The sequence below is a fragment of the Centruroides vittatus genome, unplaced genomic scaffold (genome assembly GCF_030686945.1).
Source record: "Centruroides vittatus isolate TY-2023 unplaced genomic scaffold, ASM3068694v2 contig_1035, whole genome shotgun sequence".
In the NCBI taxonomy this organism is placed as follows: domain Eukaryota; kingdom Metazoa; phylum Arthropoda; class Arachnida; order Scorpiones; family Buthidae; genus Centruroides; species Centruroides vittatus.
In genome coordinates, this window is record NW_027120673.1 from 2,388,859 (window position 1) to 2,408,181 (window position 19,323).

Sequence of the window (19,323 nt, forward strand, 5' to 3'; positions counted from 1 at the left end):
TTTTAAGCCTAACGAAAATTTTTATAATAATCATCGAGGCTATCGTATCGTTAAAAATTATTTCCGCATTTTGTACAAACAAATAATATATTAAAGACTATAAAAAACATGAAAATTATACTTTAGAAGTAAATTTAGTATCAAAAACATTCGATTCAGCACGACACAGTCCGACTGAAAATCGTTCCACTTTCCGGTCATTCCACTTACCGACGTTTCACTTATCGACGCTCTACTGTATATATACTGGTAAAATTATTCCGGTCGAGTCCACCCCACGAAAACTTATTTAAGATTCTTACGTATTCTGAAGAAGTAGAAAGGATATTGGTTATGGCTAAATGTGGGCGTCAGATGATAAGACTTATACTGTGGGAAGAAGCATGGCACATGGTTTAGTCGGAAGACTCCAGTAATAGGCCTGTAAATGCAGTAGCGTATCGAGGGGGGCATGTAGGTAATAGTAATCATTCGTAATATATTATAGATATTTTAAGATAAGTACTACATTCTATTATTATTTGTATTATATTCTTATTACGAGTAAATTCTATATATTATATTACTATATTGGCGCCTCCTCCCCCTCCAGAAGTGCATAAAGTGTTGTGCCCCGGGCGCCAGTTATGTTCGCTACGTCACTGTAAATGGCTATGTAATTGCATGAAAACAGTTGGAAAAGACTAACCGCCGCAACATAGCAAGATTGGTAAATGATTGTCTTAATATGTTGAATCAGAGAAGTCACAAGCTGCTAATGTTAGTAACTGATGGTGTGCCGTAAATATTGTATTTTCGTAGCTTTCAGTAAGTGTTCTATCCAAATGTGTTTCAAGCGATGTGTTTGACGCATCGAGTTGCTGAAGCGGTGAGAAATGCGTAGATAAACTGACTTTTTTACGACCAAAAAGTTTTTTTAAACCGTCTCGTATTCGTCTGTAACATAAAATGCATTCTGAGTTCCCATTTTTTTCCTCAACCAGTTGTTACTCACAGGGAGATCATTGTTAGAAACAAGTTTTTTTTCCCCCCCTATCAGTCGTATGCAGCCTTACTGAAGACAGATTGTGTCACATAAGCCAAAAAATTCTTTTAGCAGTCAATTAGAAGTGATTTGATATATTGCACATAAAAATTTTCTTTTCTTTTTTGCCTGCTACAATCTCCAAATTCGAAACCACAGGAGTAGAACTGGTTGATTCAATGAAGATTTTTGACGAAGTTTTTGCTCTTTTATCGGACACACACGGAGAAGTTGTTGCAGTTGTGCTAAAGAAATTAGAAACACAAAGTGAAGTATTTTGAATTCAAGAATTCAAAATACTTCAAAAGATATCTGTTGTTTTTCCAAGAAAACTGATCCTGAGCACTCCACTTCTTTTTTCAATGATAACAAATTTAAGATTTCTTCCAGTAATTTCAACGGAAGTTAAGAGAACTGTTCGACACTTGTTTCGTTTGTTGTAAAAGAATTTTAAAAAATTAATATTATCATTATTGCATTATTAATCTTTTTAGTATCATCCATAAGCGTCTGCAGAGGGACCTATTTGCCCCTCTCTGGGATGGAGAAAAAAATTCCACAAATTATAATCACAAAGTTGACATACATAATCTTACACTCTCGACCATGGATAGGCCGGATGGCCGAGCGGTTAAGGTAGCAGCTTACCGCTTGGGGGACCCGTGTTCCAATCCGAACAGATCGAAAACTCCCCAGGAATTTTTCGGGGCTGGTCTGTCTGGATATGTCGGACTCCGTCCCTTACCACCCGGCCGCCCCATTGTGAGCCTGGCCGAATCCATGATGGGCTTGCCCACAGGGCGGAAATAGTTTAAAAAAAAATTCTTGACCATGGGAATCTTTAATACAGTATTGTATTTTATAATTTTTGTGAAAATAACCCTTCAATGAATAAATAAAAATTTGTAAATGTCCCCTATGGAAGCCCATGTTATAAGTTTGTTGTAATTGTAATAAATTTTATAAAACGTGGGAGAAGGTATGTATATTATACATATATAAATTTTTCCTAATTTTTAGAAGAAGAAAAAAAAAAAACATTTCAAACTTTTCTAGAAAGTATAAATCCGGGACTTAGATAGTCATTAGAATCTTAACATTTTTATTTTTTCAATTAATAAGCCATGTTTAAATCAAGAAAAAAACTTTTATTTATGAATAATGATGATAATTTATTTCTTATAGAAATAAAGGAAATTTTTCGTTGAGACCCTAATGAAGAGATCTTGTTGATTTCTTGCAATAGATTCTGTATCTTGAGGTTGTGGTCAGAGTTTATTTATTTATTTTTTAATCTTTATCCGGAACAGAATACCAACAAAGTTTGAGGTTCCTGATCTGGCCGCGGACTCGAATCCCAGAAAGCAATCTGACTACCGGGTTGAGTCGATCTTTAGTTCAGAAATCGCCTTGAAGTGATGACCTAAATTGATATTTAGCATGAAATCTACAAATTCATGACAAACCTAAGCTTTTTCGATGAAACCTTATATAATATCAATTACACACTTTAACTCATCCATTTATAAATAAGGTTTGTTAGTTAGTTCTTTATAAATTTAGACACAGTTTTGGCAAATACAATGAAACTTTTCAGGGACCATTGGTCCGGAAGAAAATCAACTGTTACTGTGGAACTAACTTTAACCTCGTCCGCAAAGACTCTATCTAAGTAGCGGGATACATTCGATTAAGAAAGTTACTTAATACAAAGTTACCAGTGAACACGACATATTTCTATGGGTTTTCGAGGGTATCGAATTTAAATATTTGGCCCATTCTTTGCGAAATTTGATTGTTCTATTACCATTTCATTTTCGGCTGTGAATAGTGCGTTAGAGTTAATTGAAAACATCCAAAATTTTATTATTTTCTCGTACAATCGGAAGTCAACAAATATTTTCTGTTGAAAAACATCAATTCCCTGTCTATCTGACCAATGAAATTGTTCCATTCCATACTATCCGAGTGTCACATTCTTAGCAAGCACAAAACGTACTCGGGTCTTCCTGTAGAGCAGGGGTGTCCAACCTTTCAGATTCTCTGGGCCACATTGGACGAAATCATGGATTTATGGGCCGGAGTTAGCTAAAGAGCAAAAAAAAAGTAGCAAAATTTTCTAAAAAGTAGCCCAAAAATAGCCATCTCAACAGTATATATATAAAGTTTTACGGCTTTGTGAGACTTCTTTTTTGTGGTTGATGCCGTTGAAATAAATAAATAAATAAATAAAATAAACTTGTCAGTTTTGTTTACACGTTCATTGGGCCGCATTGCAACTTGCATTGGGCCGCATGCGGCCCGCGGGCCGCGGTTTGGACACCCCTGCTGTAGAGAGTGAATCTTTGGTCGATTTGGTTTATTCGTATACGGCAACGCAACACGTGGGCGATCTGCCGAGGGGGTTGCCTGAAAAATAGAGCATGCTGTATATTTTTTAGTTGTAATTAAAAAGTGGCCAGTACGAGCGCTTACTTTCAAATAAATGTATTCCATTTTCTTAACTAAAATCGATGTTGCGCTCTAGGCGTTACGGGTAAAGAAACAAATAGCTAAACTGTCCGGCATAGTGCAGTAATGTGATATTTTAAAAAATGTCAAAATAAATAACAATATGAGAAACAAGGATTGCAAATGTCTCTGAATACAAACAAGTAAAAGTAAAGATTAATACGTAATCATAATTAGGCCTATAGCGTTATTTGTTAAGTTACGTGGTTGGTACTGATGACATGTTGAGTTAGAATACAACTGACTGATATCTCTGAAAATTCCAAAATGCAACAATTTAGGTGTGTCACAAGGTTAGACAAAATTTGCCAATATTTCTTTTAATCAAAATCTGCGAAGCAGTTGCATTTCGTGCATCTAGGCAAAGGATTGCAACAAACTTACGTCTGCGGGTAACGTATGGTCAAATCAGAGTAAGGAGATTTCATAGAATTTTTATATGAAATAATACGTAGAATATACATAAAAATATACAGGCACTCCTCACTTTACGACCGAGTTCCGTTCTGACGACTACGTCGATAAGCGGGGAGCTTGCGCCGGGAATATAGGATCGTTGTAAAATTATACAAATTATGTAACAAACTTCAAATTTATTCATAAAAAGACTATTATAGAACGCTATTTGCGTATTATAGTACTATAAGACTATTATAGTACGCTTAGTGCGCGTGTCACCATCCGCCACTGACCGACACTCCGAGAAAGGGGATTCCCCGAATTGCAGGTCTAAACTCGATTGGTCGTTAAGCAGATAGGTCGTAAAGTGAGGAGTACCTGTATTACTTTCAACATGAGTTGAAAGTAAGAAGTGATTGCACAAATGTATGAGTCTTCAAGAAATTAGTTTACATTGTAAAAAATAAATTATTTGGCATATTTATGTTTTACTTAAATATATGATTGCATTTATCGTTTGAAGCTTTTTATCCTTATATAGACTGTATATAACCTACACAAATATTTTTGTTAGAATTTAAGTGCAGTAACGATTAAGGACATCACGTTCTCACGTGTATTATTATATGCTTAGACCAATCACAAGGACTGTTTAAAGATAAAGAAGTCGAAAGTCTTTGGATTCATATATTGTATATCCAACCTAGCCTTGATGAAACATTATAGATAAATGATAGTAAATTTATCATTATCTTTCAGTCGTTTATAAACATTTCAGAAGATTCATTTACAGGAAACACGTGTTTAACACATGTTCTTTAACCGTTGCATCCAAAAATTCATCGCATGTAAATTTATTTGTAACAAAGTCTAAAATATATTTTAAACTTTGCTATAAATAAGTTTATTTTTAATTCTATGGAACGATAAAACTAAATTGAAAGTATTCAAACGTGTAACTTTCTATTTACAATAATTTTATTATTATAATTGATTTCATTGTGATTTTTCCTGTAGAATTTTCTGTACATAAATTGAATTTTTGAAGTTTAACTGTATTTGATTATTGATAAGATGATGATAAGTGAAAATCTAAATCACAAAAATTAATATATATATATAATCTTTATATTTATAAGAAATTGACATGAATAATTATTGATTCGGTTGAAACTTGCTAGGTTAATAACATCAGATTTTATCACGTGCTGATTATCTCATATTAATGGAAAATGTGTTGGATTTAAATCCGTTGGGACTTCAATTTTTATAATCGTTATATGATACATTTTGACACAAATATGTGTACGATACATACAAAACGTATAGATAGATACTGTATAGTTGTAAAGTAATACATTTTCAGAAATTTGAAAATCAGTACAGATGTATGGACATCTTTTACTTATAAAATGACATAATTGTTTTTGAATTTAAGCTTTTTTTCATTGGCAAATATCAATGAAAAGCTGTAGAAATTAAATCAGAGACAGTTTCAAAAATGTTGCCGTTAAGTAAATAGTTAAGCAGTAGAAAAGCTTTTTGATGATAATTTTAGCAATTTTTTTTTTTTTAACTATTTTATAAATTATTTTTTGTTAAACACTGTGAAAATAGTGATCGCTCAGAGAATTTAATCTATTAAAGTATTGTCTTTAAAAATCAAAATTCAAAAAGAAACATTATTCAATTCTTCAATTTAGGCATAATTTGAGAATAGACCTTATGCTCCAGATCTCAATTGTAGTAAACTTCAAGAGATTATCGATGTTTAATTAATGAACGGAAGCGTTAATAGAAAACATTGCACAAATATTTAAACTTTAATAGCGTAAAAGTAATACAGTAAATTATGTAATACTGTTATATATACATATCGTTTTACACACCGTTTTGTAATACCCAGTTTAACGTTGTTAAACAATACCAGTACATAATTATTAAATGAATACTTTTTTACATTCAGTTCTTAAATTTAAAATGATTTTAAATAGTTTCGTAAGAAATCGCAATCGAAATTTAATCCGTAATTTTACAATTTTCATGGGTAGTCTGCTTTCTTCGCCCTTGTTGGCAAATACACGTTGGCTTGCCTGCAATACACAAAATTGAGATGAGATATAACCGTTCGCTGACGCTTCGCGAATATATTTGATCTCATTCGATATTATATAAAATGCAGCCACGCTAGTTATTCTTTTAACATTTTTAATATGAATGTAAGCATAATAATTAACTTCTCATTGGCAATTTTCTTTTCAGCAGTGTCCTTCAATTAGTGCATGTAAGAGTTCACAGCACCCTTTTTGAATTAGTGCTGAAGATCATGTTCCCTTCTCTTCTTCTCTCTCGCTATACCTCTAATGTAGAAGTATTGCTCGAAAATTCTTCTTTGACGGTAGAATATGACACACTTATGTGTTCGTCATTATTTAGAATTTCTGAAAACACAGTAGAATATATCAAATATTATGCTGTATTTTTGTGAAATATATTTTAAAAATTAATACAGTAATGCATTAATCTTTCAATAAGATAAAATATGATTTTATTTCCTTGAATAATAGCATTGTATATTATAGTCAAAAAGATAAGCGTTTAATGCATTTTTATCATCCTACTCAAACAAAATTAGTTCTGCGGTTTTCCTGTTTATAACAACCTTTGCCTTTCACATGATTCGTCTATATTTAGCGACACAAGCGATAAATCAGCCATATTCGAAGATTTAACTCTCGTATATTGTATTTATGCTCTTTGAATGCTTAATTAATTTAATAAAGATTAATCTACTTTTTTATGCTCTATGAATTTATATAATTGCCATTTAATATAACAAAAAGTGCGTTTCCTCATTTACATTTACTTTTTATAATAATAATAATAATAATTTAAATTAATTTTTACTTTGCATAAAAAATTCTGTTATTGATCTTTGTCAAAAAATATTATCACTTGAGACATTAAAAATAAGATTTTTGAACAATGAATCTGATTTGTTTCTTCATATCTGAAATAGTTAATATTTTTATTAGTAAATTTTGTATATAAATAAAATATACAAGATTTTTATAAGAAAACCTTATATTCATTTTAAATTAATTCATATTATTTCAGAAGAAATATATAAAACTGTAAAATAGATTAATTACAACCCACTGAAAATTTATTTTTTATATTCTTTTAGATAAATATTGCTTTTAAGTGTAATGGAAATGTTTCGATCACTGGACATCCCAGTAAGTCACTGAAGTTTCATTATCAATATGAAATTGTAAACCTGCATATACATTACTAGCCAAACAAAATGCAACAGTATGAAGAAAGTTTCCATTGTTTTCAATATCTATAGTCAATCATCGTGTTTTATTTTACTTGGCCAGCAGTGTATAATCAAAATTTCATATTAATAATTAATTTAGTACTGACTTAGGTAAATTAGCGTATTTTTAAAAGTATCGTATTTTGCAGCATGTAAAACGCAACTTTTGTTCAAAAAAGAGGGCTTAAAAATTGTCCTGTATCTTACAGGAGAAGTTCCAATTTTTTTTATAGGCTAATGAAGTCCTCAACGGTTTTCAGCAGGTTACAGGTAGTCTAAACAATAACATTTTTATTCAAGATTAATTAAATTATTATTTTTATTTTATTTTATTTTTTGCTGCAGCTAAACAACTTTTGCGTGTATCCACGTAGAATGCTATATTTTTAAAATATTATTTTCAAATTAACAGAAATATTTCTTCGGTTTTAGTTATAGTTAAGTTTTCTTTGAAATATGAAGGAACAACGGAATTAATTTCCATTTTGATTTTTAGTTTTATCATTATGAAATAAAATCGAACATGTACTATAGATAGAACAAGTGTACACTAAGAATAAGCAATAATTTTTTGTTTGTGCTTATTCTTTATCAATTGCACTTCGCTTTTTCACTGTCAGATGCTATATTTTATCGATAACAATTACAACATTTATAACTGATATTTTATGAACTTTCTAGAAAATTAATAAAAGTTTGTTTATATATCAGCATGAAGTCATTTTAATTTACGAAGTGTTCGTTAAAATATTTTTCTTTCTTGTCCAATAATTTTATTATATTTAATAGTACAATATTAATAAATTGTGCTTATTGACACGCAAAAATTATTTGATGGTCTTGAAAAATAGGTTTATATTAATAGTTCTAGAAATGGTTGAACGATTAATATAAGTGTTTTTCGTTCATTCATTGTAAATTTTACTCGTCTTTAGAATTCATTTATCTACCCACTTGGATGCTATCTATCCACAAGAGATGATATTAATTCAAGGATCTATTTTATCATATTAATGATTAGTACGGTAAAATAGATATTTTTGCTCTCTCTAATACTAATTGATCCAACAAGTCAGCAAAATCCTTCAAGTGTAACGCTACTCGAATTCAAATGGTGGAAGATTTCTTCGAAAAATAATTTCCATAGTAATCATTTTCGATTACGATAAGATGAATGGAAAAATAAATCTTTTAAAACGAAACGCAATTGATCGGATTGCTAGAAAACATACATTATAATTGAAGATGAAAAGTACAGTATATTCGATCAATCGCATAATTGAATAAAATTTCAATTATGCGATTGATCGAATTATAATGTACTGTATAGGGTTTCTCATTTCCCGGTCTTTTGCTTGTCCTGGGATTCCGGGATAAAAGTGAACTGTTTCTCGGGATTCCGGGAAATTCCGGTATAGAATTAATTATTTTTAAGATATACAAAATATCGTAAAATCAAATGATATAATTATTTTTCTTTTTTTAAATTAATTTAATACGTTCCGCAACCTCCAAAATCATATTAATAATGCAGTGTAAGATATATACAGTCAAACCTGTTTTTGTGCGGTCTTTTTCTGTGCGATTTTTATTTGTGCGATTTTTTTGTGCGGTATATGAAAATTTCAATCAAATTGGAACATAATTGACTCCTGTAAAATTTTTAAAAACTCTATTGGTTGTTTTCTATGACATCAGCAGGTTTTTTCATTTTTTATTCAGTAAAATTTTTTTCTCATACGTTTATTTCGGTCCCCTCTTATTTTAATAGCATAAAAACCATAAATATTATGTTATATTTGAACAGATGCGGTAAGTTAGCTCCCCTCCAGCTTTAGACTGGTATGAAATTTCACACCTTGTTAAATGAAAGAATAACACTTCCTGCAGCTATATTTATCAAATAAAATAATTTTTTAAGGATTATTTTTAACTTTTTAATGTTAGATTCGTATTTAAGTGGAAATAATTAATTAATATAAAAATTAAAATTCTTAGAAGATTTTTTCCCCATTAGGTGTTGCAGAAAAAGGCCCAAGGAGTTAAAAAAGCAATTCCTAGTTATTTCGTACGGTTTCGAGTTATTTTCTACGTGAGACTTTTTTTATGCGGTCCCTATTCACCGCATAAAAAATATTTTTTAAATTGTGTTGCGAAAACTATTTTTTATAGCCACTCGTGAAGTTTCGCGCGATTTTTTTTATGCGTTTTCTTTTATGCTGTCCCTATCCCCCGCATAAAAACAGGTTTGACTGTATTAAAAAATAAAAATTACCTTTGAATTACGTAGAAATTTTCACAAATAGAAAAAAAAATTATTAAAGTTTGTTGGAAAATGCTTACAAGAAACACGCCTTTGAATTGAGTTGAAAATTTAAAAAAAAAAACTTAGATCAAACTTCTAACAAAAGGTAATTTGCGTTTTTTAAATAAAACATATTATAAAAATTTGCAATAATATTTTGTATTAAGATTTTAAAAAGCAAAGATGGTCGGTCAATACTCCAATCACTCGATCTGGTTCTTATTTAACTAATGAAAACTCCTGCTACCGAGAATGCCCTTTCCGATTCAATTCATGTGAGTGGAATCGTCTTTAATGCATTTAAGGGAAAACAGATGTTATGTGTTTTTCACCCGTAGCCTGGAAGATTTCTAGTTCGTTTTCGAGATTGTAGTGCTTTTTTTGCTCTCTAGTATTCTTGATATGTCTGCCTCGGCTGCTTTATTAGCGGCATCGAGCTTATAGCCCGATAATTCGGCAACTCGTTTGTCTTTAATAATCAGGTTTATGAAGAAAAACTTCATACTTGCAGACTTCGTACTCGTTTCTATCCTTGCCCAATTTGCACAACTTGGCATTACGCAGTTATTGAAGCTACTGGGGATGGTTAAAAATTAAAACAGAGTAAGCACAATTATTCCAGATATTGCAGGTTCTGACAAGTAAAGAATTTTCGGAGTCTTGCCACAAATAAGCTATATATTGATTATTGACCATTTGTGACATGCCATAACGAGGAAAAATTTAAAAAAACTAATAAGTAGGTTTAAAATTAATAAATACAAATGTATTCTGACAGTTTATAAGTTAATTATACGTTCTATTTGCAAAATTTCCTCAACCTTAACACAAAATAAGAAAAAAGTGAACTTTTAAGAAATTTACGGGATTTCCCGGGTTAAAAAAACAACCGGGATCCCGTTTGAGAAACCCTAGTACTGTACTCATCTTCAATACAATTATAATGTTTGTTTTCTATCAACTCAATTAATTGCGTATTCTTTTAAAAAATTTATTTTCCTTTCATCTTATCATAATCGAATGACTTCAAAATAAGCTGTTGAACCACTTCAGGTCTAGATGTTGCTCCATGTGATTGGGAACCTGTGTATTTGCACAGGGTCCGAGCTTGCTTAATGCTCGATCCTAGGTATTTTGAAAACGCCCCGCAAAATATGGAGTCTGATCTGTTTACTTTAATATATTTTCTGAAGATGAGATCAACATTTGTTAATTGATTTCTACCTTATTTTAATCACGAGAATAACTTCGTAGATATATTTCTATACACTATGTACTGTACTTCGTAATTAAATTGGGTTAGAATAGTGTTTTCACGTGGTACAAACGCTCATGGATTAAAGTGAGGCCGACTCTGGATATAGCTATATGAGTCATTGGTGTTAAATGAGAAACGACACTTAGCCTAATTCAAACTATGTAAACCCTAAAGATCAATCGAGAGTTTATGAAGTAGCTACTGTAAAAATAATCTAGGGAAATGAACAAGTAACGGTAATGTTTCATAAATCAACCATCATAAAAACTTGGAAATTTTATTTTCGTCCTATGTAAATGTATTCCAATCGGTATCATGTCGATTTATCTTTAGTACACAAAGTGCATATACAACAGTGGCGGAACTACAATGGCGCAAAAGTGGTTCGGCCGAACTAGGGCCAGAAGTCAACGGGCTTGTATGAGCCAAGTAGAAAGCCACAATCCTCATCAGCGAATTTTTTTTCTGTCAAGAACTAAAGGCTTTTTGGGGATGCAAACCCAGTCCTTTTCGGCGGGGCTGGGTTTTTCATTCTCTTGCCTGTGGACACTAAGAGAGCCTTTTAATTAATCATGCCATTATGGGTATGCATTTTTTTTTTTTACTCTTTCCGCCCTGTGGGCACTAAGACGGCCTCTTTTAGTAGGCCCATTATGGGTTCGGCCAGGCCCACAATGGGGCGACCGGATGGTGAGGGACGGGGCCCGACATATCCGAACGGACCACCCTCCGAAAAAATCCTGGGGATTATTCGACCCGTTCAGATTCGATCCCGGGTCCCCCAGAGCGGTAGGCTGCCACCTTGATCACTCGGCCATCCGGCCTGCCATTATGGGTGGTCAGGCCTACAATGGTGCGACCGGTTTGTGTGGTGAGGGACGGATATATTCGGAACGGATCTCCCCTAAAAAAATTCCTGGAATTTTTCGATTTGTCCTGGATTTATCGGATTTAATCCTGGGACCCCAGAGTGGTAGGTTGACACCTTAATTTTTCGTTTAACTAGTCGTCGAGGAAATAGGTTAGAAGGGAGTCCACATCAGAATTTTGAACCACGGTCCGTAGTAAAGATGTTCGCGTCTGATATGATATACACGTATTCTGTAATCTTTTTGCAAGTTATTAATGATAACTTCTAATGCGGTAATAGCAAAATGTACTACTAAATATCAGTAAGGAACTTGTAAATTATATTGATATTAATTTAGAGAAAGCCAATAAACAACAAATGTTAATTGGTTTACTCCATTTTTACTTTCTCGGCTGTTATATATAACAGAGGGAAAGTATGGCGATCAGTCAAAAGATGACCCCCAGATTTTTACGTTTTTTTACTCATGACCTTGAAACGTCGAAAAATGCAAATAAATCGGTGTATGTATGTATGTATGTTAGTGTGGGGGCACGATTTTGTTCACTCTCTTTGAAGATTTTGCACGGAGGTTTGTGTATTAGGGCGATTGATACTATTAAATATTGGTGATTAAAAGTCAAGGGGTGGAAAGATGAAGGGAGTCGTGTGTATCTCCAGTGGGATCGGATTTAATGACGATTTTACACGTTATTAGCATTTACAATTTTTATAAAACTCATCCCTGCCCTCAAAACTAAGGTCTTTGCTTTTTATAATAGTTAAAAATATAACAAGTCTTTAAAATAAAATATCAGAACAGATGGCGCCACCAAATGTTTCCGGGAAAGTTAAGCAACTCTTTGCTGGATTTTTCCGTTGTTAATTTGAAAAAGATTGTAAACATATTTTATACATTGAACAAGACAGTCAACAAACCAGGTTCAAACCTATTTATGTGAGACCACATATACCGTATTTTCGCGAATGACCGGCATGCCGGTCTATCGGGGGAGACCATGAATTCATATATTTCCGTATGATAAAAGCTAGCATAATGTCAGTTTAAGTGAGATTATTCATCCCTCTAGAGGAAGCATTAAAAAACCGAACGAGTTTTTCTTCTAAAACTGTGAAATTCAGCATTATATCAAAAACTACGATTATATGTTTAATTTCTTCAATTTGTCTTCTTTCTAACGACGTAAAATATTCGTGGAATTCCGAAAGCGCTTTTTTGTGTGTATTTTATTGTTATTTGATTCAAAAACACAAAAATGAACATTCAATTAGTATCTTAAATTTCAGAAACTTGCTATAAATTATCTCAACTTACACTATTAACATCCACTTTGTGTGAAATTTTAGAGGAAGGTGTTATTTTTAAGGTCAGGATAGATTGTCAGTGCAGCCCACACTAACTACTTCTACTATTACTAATGTCAATAAGTTGCTAATTGTTTTATTGTCTTTTAAACGAAAACTCTTCCTGATTCGTCCGTCAAATTACAATGGTATTATTTTATTGTACTCGGAAGAATGATTTCTTTAAGGTTTAATTAACAACTAGTTTTGTTAGATCTGATTAATTTTATATTTTAGTCGCAGTTTAGCCGGCATGCTGGCCTCCCCCGTTTTTATGCCTGTCATTCAGCGAAAATACGATATCATACACATAGGTCATTACTTCCAAGATAATGTGGATCAACTGTATTTTTGGTATTCGTTTGTGACTCATCCAGTTCCGGGTATATAACTTCCTTTTCAGGGTTGGGAACATTTGTGTGAGATCTTGTAATGGACACATCGAATACTCACTCTTTTCCGATTTTGATGAATGTTTATATATTAGTTGTTTTGTAGAATACCACAGTTACAGTAGTCATTCCTTTCTCTGAATTAATATTCATGACAAATTACGAAAACTCGGTTTCCCATCGTAATAAGAGTTGATATGATAATGTCAGATGACTATTTTTTATGCTGTAGAAAATCTTTATAAAATAAATAATTTATTTTCTTATTATTCATTGTAACTCTTATGAAGAAAAGAAAATGGACGAATGATATATTATTTCAATTATAGAAATATAAATTATTAAAATGAAATACGTAAAAGAGAAGATAAACGACGTCTTTAGAGATAACAACAAGAAATCTTTACAGTTTAATCCGTTGTAAATTTAACAGTACAGTTATTCACTTTTATTATAATTATTATAATAAGACATGAATGGTTTTGTAACAATGTTTAAAAGCTGTTATTGTAGTCTATACATATTGCAAAATATATTTCCGCGTAAAAGACATATGAATAGCTGCAAGCACTGTAATAAAATTGTAAAAGTGAGAAAGCCGATGTTGATGTTGCAATGATTAATTTACTTTGTAAGGAGAAATGTAATGTACTAAATTTATATTAGATAAAAAGAAACGTCGTGTAATATTAAAATATATAAATACGTTAAAGGTACAAAATATCTTCATTTTTCATCGTTCACAATACCAGTGACAATCCGAAATAATTTTCACTTACGGAAACGACCTTTTGTTTGAGGCTACGCCTCCCCAAAACGATGCAAAATGGATTAAAAAAAAAAAAAAAAAAAGTCCACTTACACCAATACCACAATTCACAATACAATTGAGTAAAATTAAAAATTTGGCCGTCATATAATATATAACGATTCCTACGTTAAACTTCCTGATTTTAAAAATGTAATACAATAGGCTTTATTAAAAGATTTTATACAATATTATTCCTATTTGAATATTTTACAATACTAAATAAAGTACAAGACTGCTTCTAAAAATTATTGCTCCAGTGATAAGTTTTGATTTACGAGTGGGCCTTCATCACGAGCCCTCGACACGGATTCCCATCTTTCTCTAAGTGAGCGTAACAAAATATCTAACTTACATTGGGATAAACTCCTTTATTTTTAATGTTAAACAAAATTTTAAATTATAATCAATTACTTATGATACAGATTTACTTTTTTTCAATTAGCCTTGTTATGAAATAATTTATATTAATAGATTTTTTTATTTGGTAAATATTATGTTATTTACTGCTATAATATTATAAATTAACTTATTTTATATACTTCAACATACACTCAGACTCATTGAATATTATACAACATATACACCTTATTGCTGAGAATCATTTTTACTATTTTAACTAACGTGTTCAACCGGATCAACAGGCCATCATCAGGTTATCAGTTTACTGCAACGTTTACAATCGTTCTATTGATATAATGAACCAATATGCAATATCAAATTCTAATTTAAAACGGTTCGAACATTTGGTTAAAAATCAAAATATATAAATAATCCATTAAATACATAAACTGAACGAATCAAAATAAATAAAGTAGAACAAAATAAAATAAAATACAAATATAATAACATAAGATATAAAATTACATCGACCGCGCGCTATGCATCAGATTTTACTAGCCATTATTGATCATATACTTCCATGTCGATGGTAAGCCTGTATTTTAAACATTTGCCAGTCAGACTGGGTTTATAAATTTCGAACTTTTCCAAGCTTAATGCCAGTCGATGAACGCACCGGTGTAACAATTCTGGCCTCAGCCCATTCAACTACCGAACTATCTGTTTGCGCCACTCTCGATAGTGCTGTAGAATAGTATCCCTTGCTTACGTCGTACATGTGCTCCTTAAGCCTTTTGTTGAGGTTTCTGGTGTTGCCACCCACATACTCTGTTCAAACCTAATTGATCATTTTTATATGGTATCTTGTATACTCCAGCTTATTGTTCCTTCTTGGTCATATCCTTGTCATTCCTAAGCAAGTTATAAACTGATGTTGATCAGGTTGAAAACGTTAGTTAAAGTAGTAAAAATGATTTTCAGTAATAAGGTGTATATGCTGTTTTATATAACAGAATTAACAAATATAGAAACTGATTACAGGTTGTAAGTGAACGTGACATGAAAGTTTTTTATTTAATTTTTTTTAAATTAATGTTTAAAGATCCGTTCTTGAAAATGTAAAGGATGAAATACATAGCGAACAATCTATATAGAATATTATTAACATTTGTAGTAATAAATTTTTGTATTCTTCTTTATCACCTGTAATAATTACATGAATGAAAAATATTTGATGACGTTTAACATAGATAAGAGTTAGAATTTTTGTAGCTGTACTTTAGATTCGCGAATATGTAAGGTATTTTTAAACAATATTTTATATTCCTGTTACATTTTAGATAAGAACTATATATTTTTCGATCAAGATATGTTAAAAAGATAAACTAAGAAAATTCTTAGGGGTCTTTTATAACGCTTGAACTTCGAACTATCTCCAAGAAAATAACTTTTTTATGAGTCTATAGTTTGAAAATAAATCATTATTTATATAACCAGTATACGAATATTAATAACGATGCACTAAGTTTAATCTCTGTTCGGTTCAAAGTACATAGAACTCTAAATATTTTTAACAGCGAAATCAAAATAACTTATCTAAAATAATAAATGTTTACAAACAGTCGCTATTTGACCTTATAAAATTAGAAGTTTATTTTAAATTGACAGGTAAAAGACCTACTTACTGTATATACAATACAATACACTACTTGTATATTATATTTTACAATATTGAAAATTCAAACATCCTTAATGTATCAATAAAAGATGATACCCTAATATTTCAGGACCAGGAAATAATTATCTTAAAATCTGCACCTTTGTTTTTAATATTAAAGATTAAAAATAATCGAATTTGAGAAATTTTGTAATAAAAATTTTCACATATAATGAACCACGGTTCAGCGGGATGTAACGCACTTTTGTATATATTTTTAGATTAATTTGATATTTTAATAAACTCGCGATACTCGTAAATAGATTGAAATTTTATTATTTATTTTCATACGAAAAGTCTGCTTTCGACATTTTTAAAAGTTATTTTTTATGATTTATTGTGCTATTTTATTGTTAATAGTGTTTATTTTCTTTATTTATATAAAACAAAAAAAAAAAAATGTGTAACAGATATATTAGTATAGGAAATATTTAATAATGGAGTTACCTATTTTAAGCGGATTTCCGCTTATGACAGAAGTTTTGGATCGTATTGCTGGCGTATGGCGAAACCCTACTGTATTTATATATTTTCGAGGAAATTTTTGCAAATAACAAATATTCCTCTTTCCAATCCTTCTAAAATCGAAGTTTTATCATCAATAAATATAGTTTTATTTTGAAAATTGACATGAACTGAATTTCTCATCCTTCAGTATTAATTCGATATTATATTATCAATCATCGTTTAATGAGATAAAGACCTAGAATTATATATAATGAGATCTTCAAATTTTAAATATATGAATGAATATTTAAAGAATCCGATAAAAATATGGTTATTAATAGATTTTAAGTAAGTTATGCGAATTTTTAAAAATATGTTAATGTAATATTTAATCAGGTTCTGAGATTGACAATTTCAGAAAAGAAAGAAGGAAAAAAATTTAAATTATGATTTTATAAAAATTTTCATATGTACCGTAAGTATAAATATAATTACCTCGATTAATATGGCTACAAATTTAAAGTATCGTTTATTTTTATAAGGTTTTTTTGTGATTTTGTCATAGAATCATCAGTTTTGAGAATATATCATTTTAAAATATGAAGTTATGAAACATCATTGATTATATTGACGTTGACCTTTTGATTAATCATAAATTAAATATTATGACATATGATTATAAAATTAATTTATATCATTATCAAGCAAATACTAAAATTTTAGATTTTAAGTAAATGATAATTACAACCAGATGAAAAGAGTATTCAAGTATTACTAAAGCATCATTCTATCATTTTTAATTAATTAAAGACAAAAAAATACTACGATTAGTTATATAGAAGGCACCACCTGTCTCTATATTATTTCTTTCATCTCTCTCTTTAAATTCTGTGTAACATAATTCTTGAGAAATTCGTGTTTGAATTTTATTCAGAATTTGTTTTTACAAACTTCATTTCTTAACGTTTTCTACGTTTCATCTTCTCATATTTATCAAACGTGGCAGTGAAGATGCTTTAACACCTTGCTAATTCTTTACTTTTGTATGGAATATTTCAATATGAATGTAATATCTATACACGAACTTAGTGAATAAATAAATTTTTTGGTAGCCTTATAAACAATTTAACACCGGGACCATGACACTCTTTCTCCGTATCGTCTCTTATTTTTTATATTTGATGATACAGAAACTTAATCATAGTTTTTAAAAAATATTTATTGGCCTCTCATCAAATATTTGGGCATTAAATATAAGAATAAAAATACTCATTAGCAATATCAAAAGGTTTGTAAATTTTAAGTTCGTGACCTAAATAGAAGTGAAATTCGTTATATCTACTGTATATTGATACTATAATATCAGAAATTTTATAGCTAAAAATAAGCTTTCGACACACAAATATGTTGACTTCAATGTAATATTAGTTTATTTCTTGCTATCACTCAAGTTGTTTCATGTTTTCAGTTGTTTACATTTGACAAAACAGTTCAATTTGTCTTTATTACAATACAGCAACGAGCTTTCTTATTAATGGTAAATGATGGAGAAAATTTATTATAGAATCATACTTCGGTTATATAATTACTGTAGTTCCAGTTAAGAAATTTAGCTTATGAAGAATTATAGGCAAGTAATTAATATTTATTTTAAGTATTGTGACTTTAATAAGTTGACTGAAGATCCTGTTTCGACCAAAGATACATTGCATCTGCATCTGGAGTAAAGATAAATGGCAACCCGAAACATTAATCGAGTCTGGAAAGTTTCGTATAATAATTTTTTTATTTTTTTTCTACGATATATTTTTTGTGTTAGTAAATGTAAGTGGTAGTAAGAAGTCTAAAGAAGATAAATTCGACTGAATTATATTCTGAATAAAATATCATGAATTATTCTTACAGGTTGAACCTCCTTAATCCAACAACCTTGGAAGATGGACATTGCCAGACTACAGAAAATGCCAGATTACGGAAATTGACCTTTAAGACCCCCGTGGAAACCATCTACGTAATCACATGCTTATTCCATACATATTTTGCAGGATTATCAAAAGTGGAAACAAGCTTCAGGAAATAATACTATCATCAATGCTTCCAAACAAGGTTTTATTGTTTCGTGTAACATAAAGACTAAAAAAAAATACTTGTTCCTGTAGTTCAGAAGTCAGCAAGGACTTCGTGATCGGCACTGTCTTCAAGTTATGCAGGGTCATTAGGATCTCTAAGATCATCAAGTATGTGTACGTCAGAAACAAAGAAAACACAGAAAAGTGGAATTCTTATGTTGGAATGAGTTTTTGAATGTTTATTAACAACTTCCTCCAACCACTGTTGTAATGTAGACTGCTTCTGGTATTTTGGATTTCCCTTAATAAATTTTATTAGAATAAAATAAAAAGATACAACATATCTACAAACTAGTGGCGGTAAATCAAAAAGTATCGGACCACAGAATACCGAACTAAAGAGGTTCAAACTGTATTTTGAATTGTGAACATAAATATAAACTTGTTTTCGTTACTAATTCAATGCTCTAAGTGTCTAAGATCATTCGGAATAAAAAGAATCATTTAGCAAATA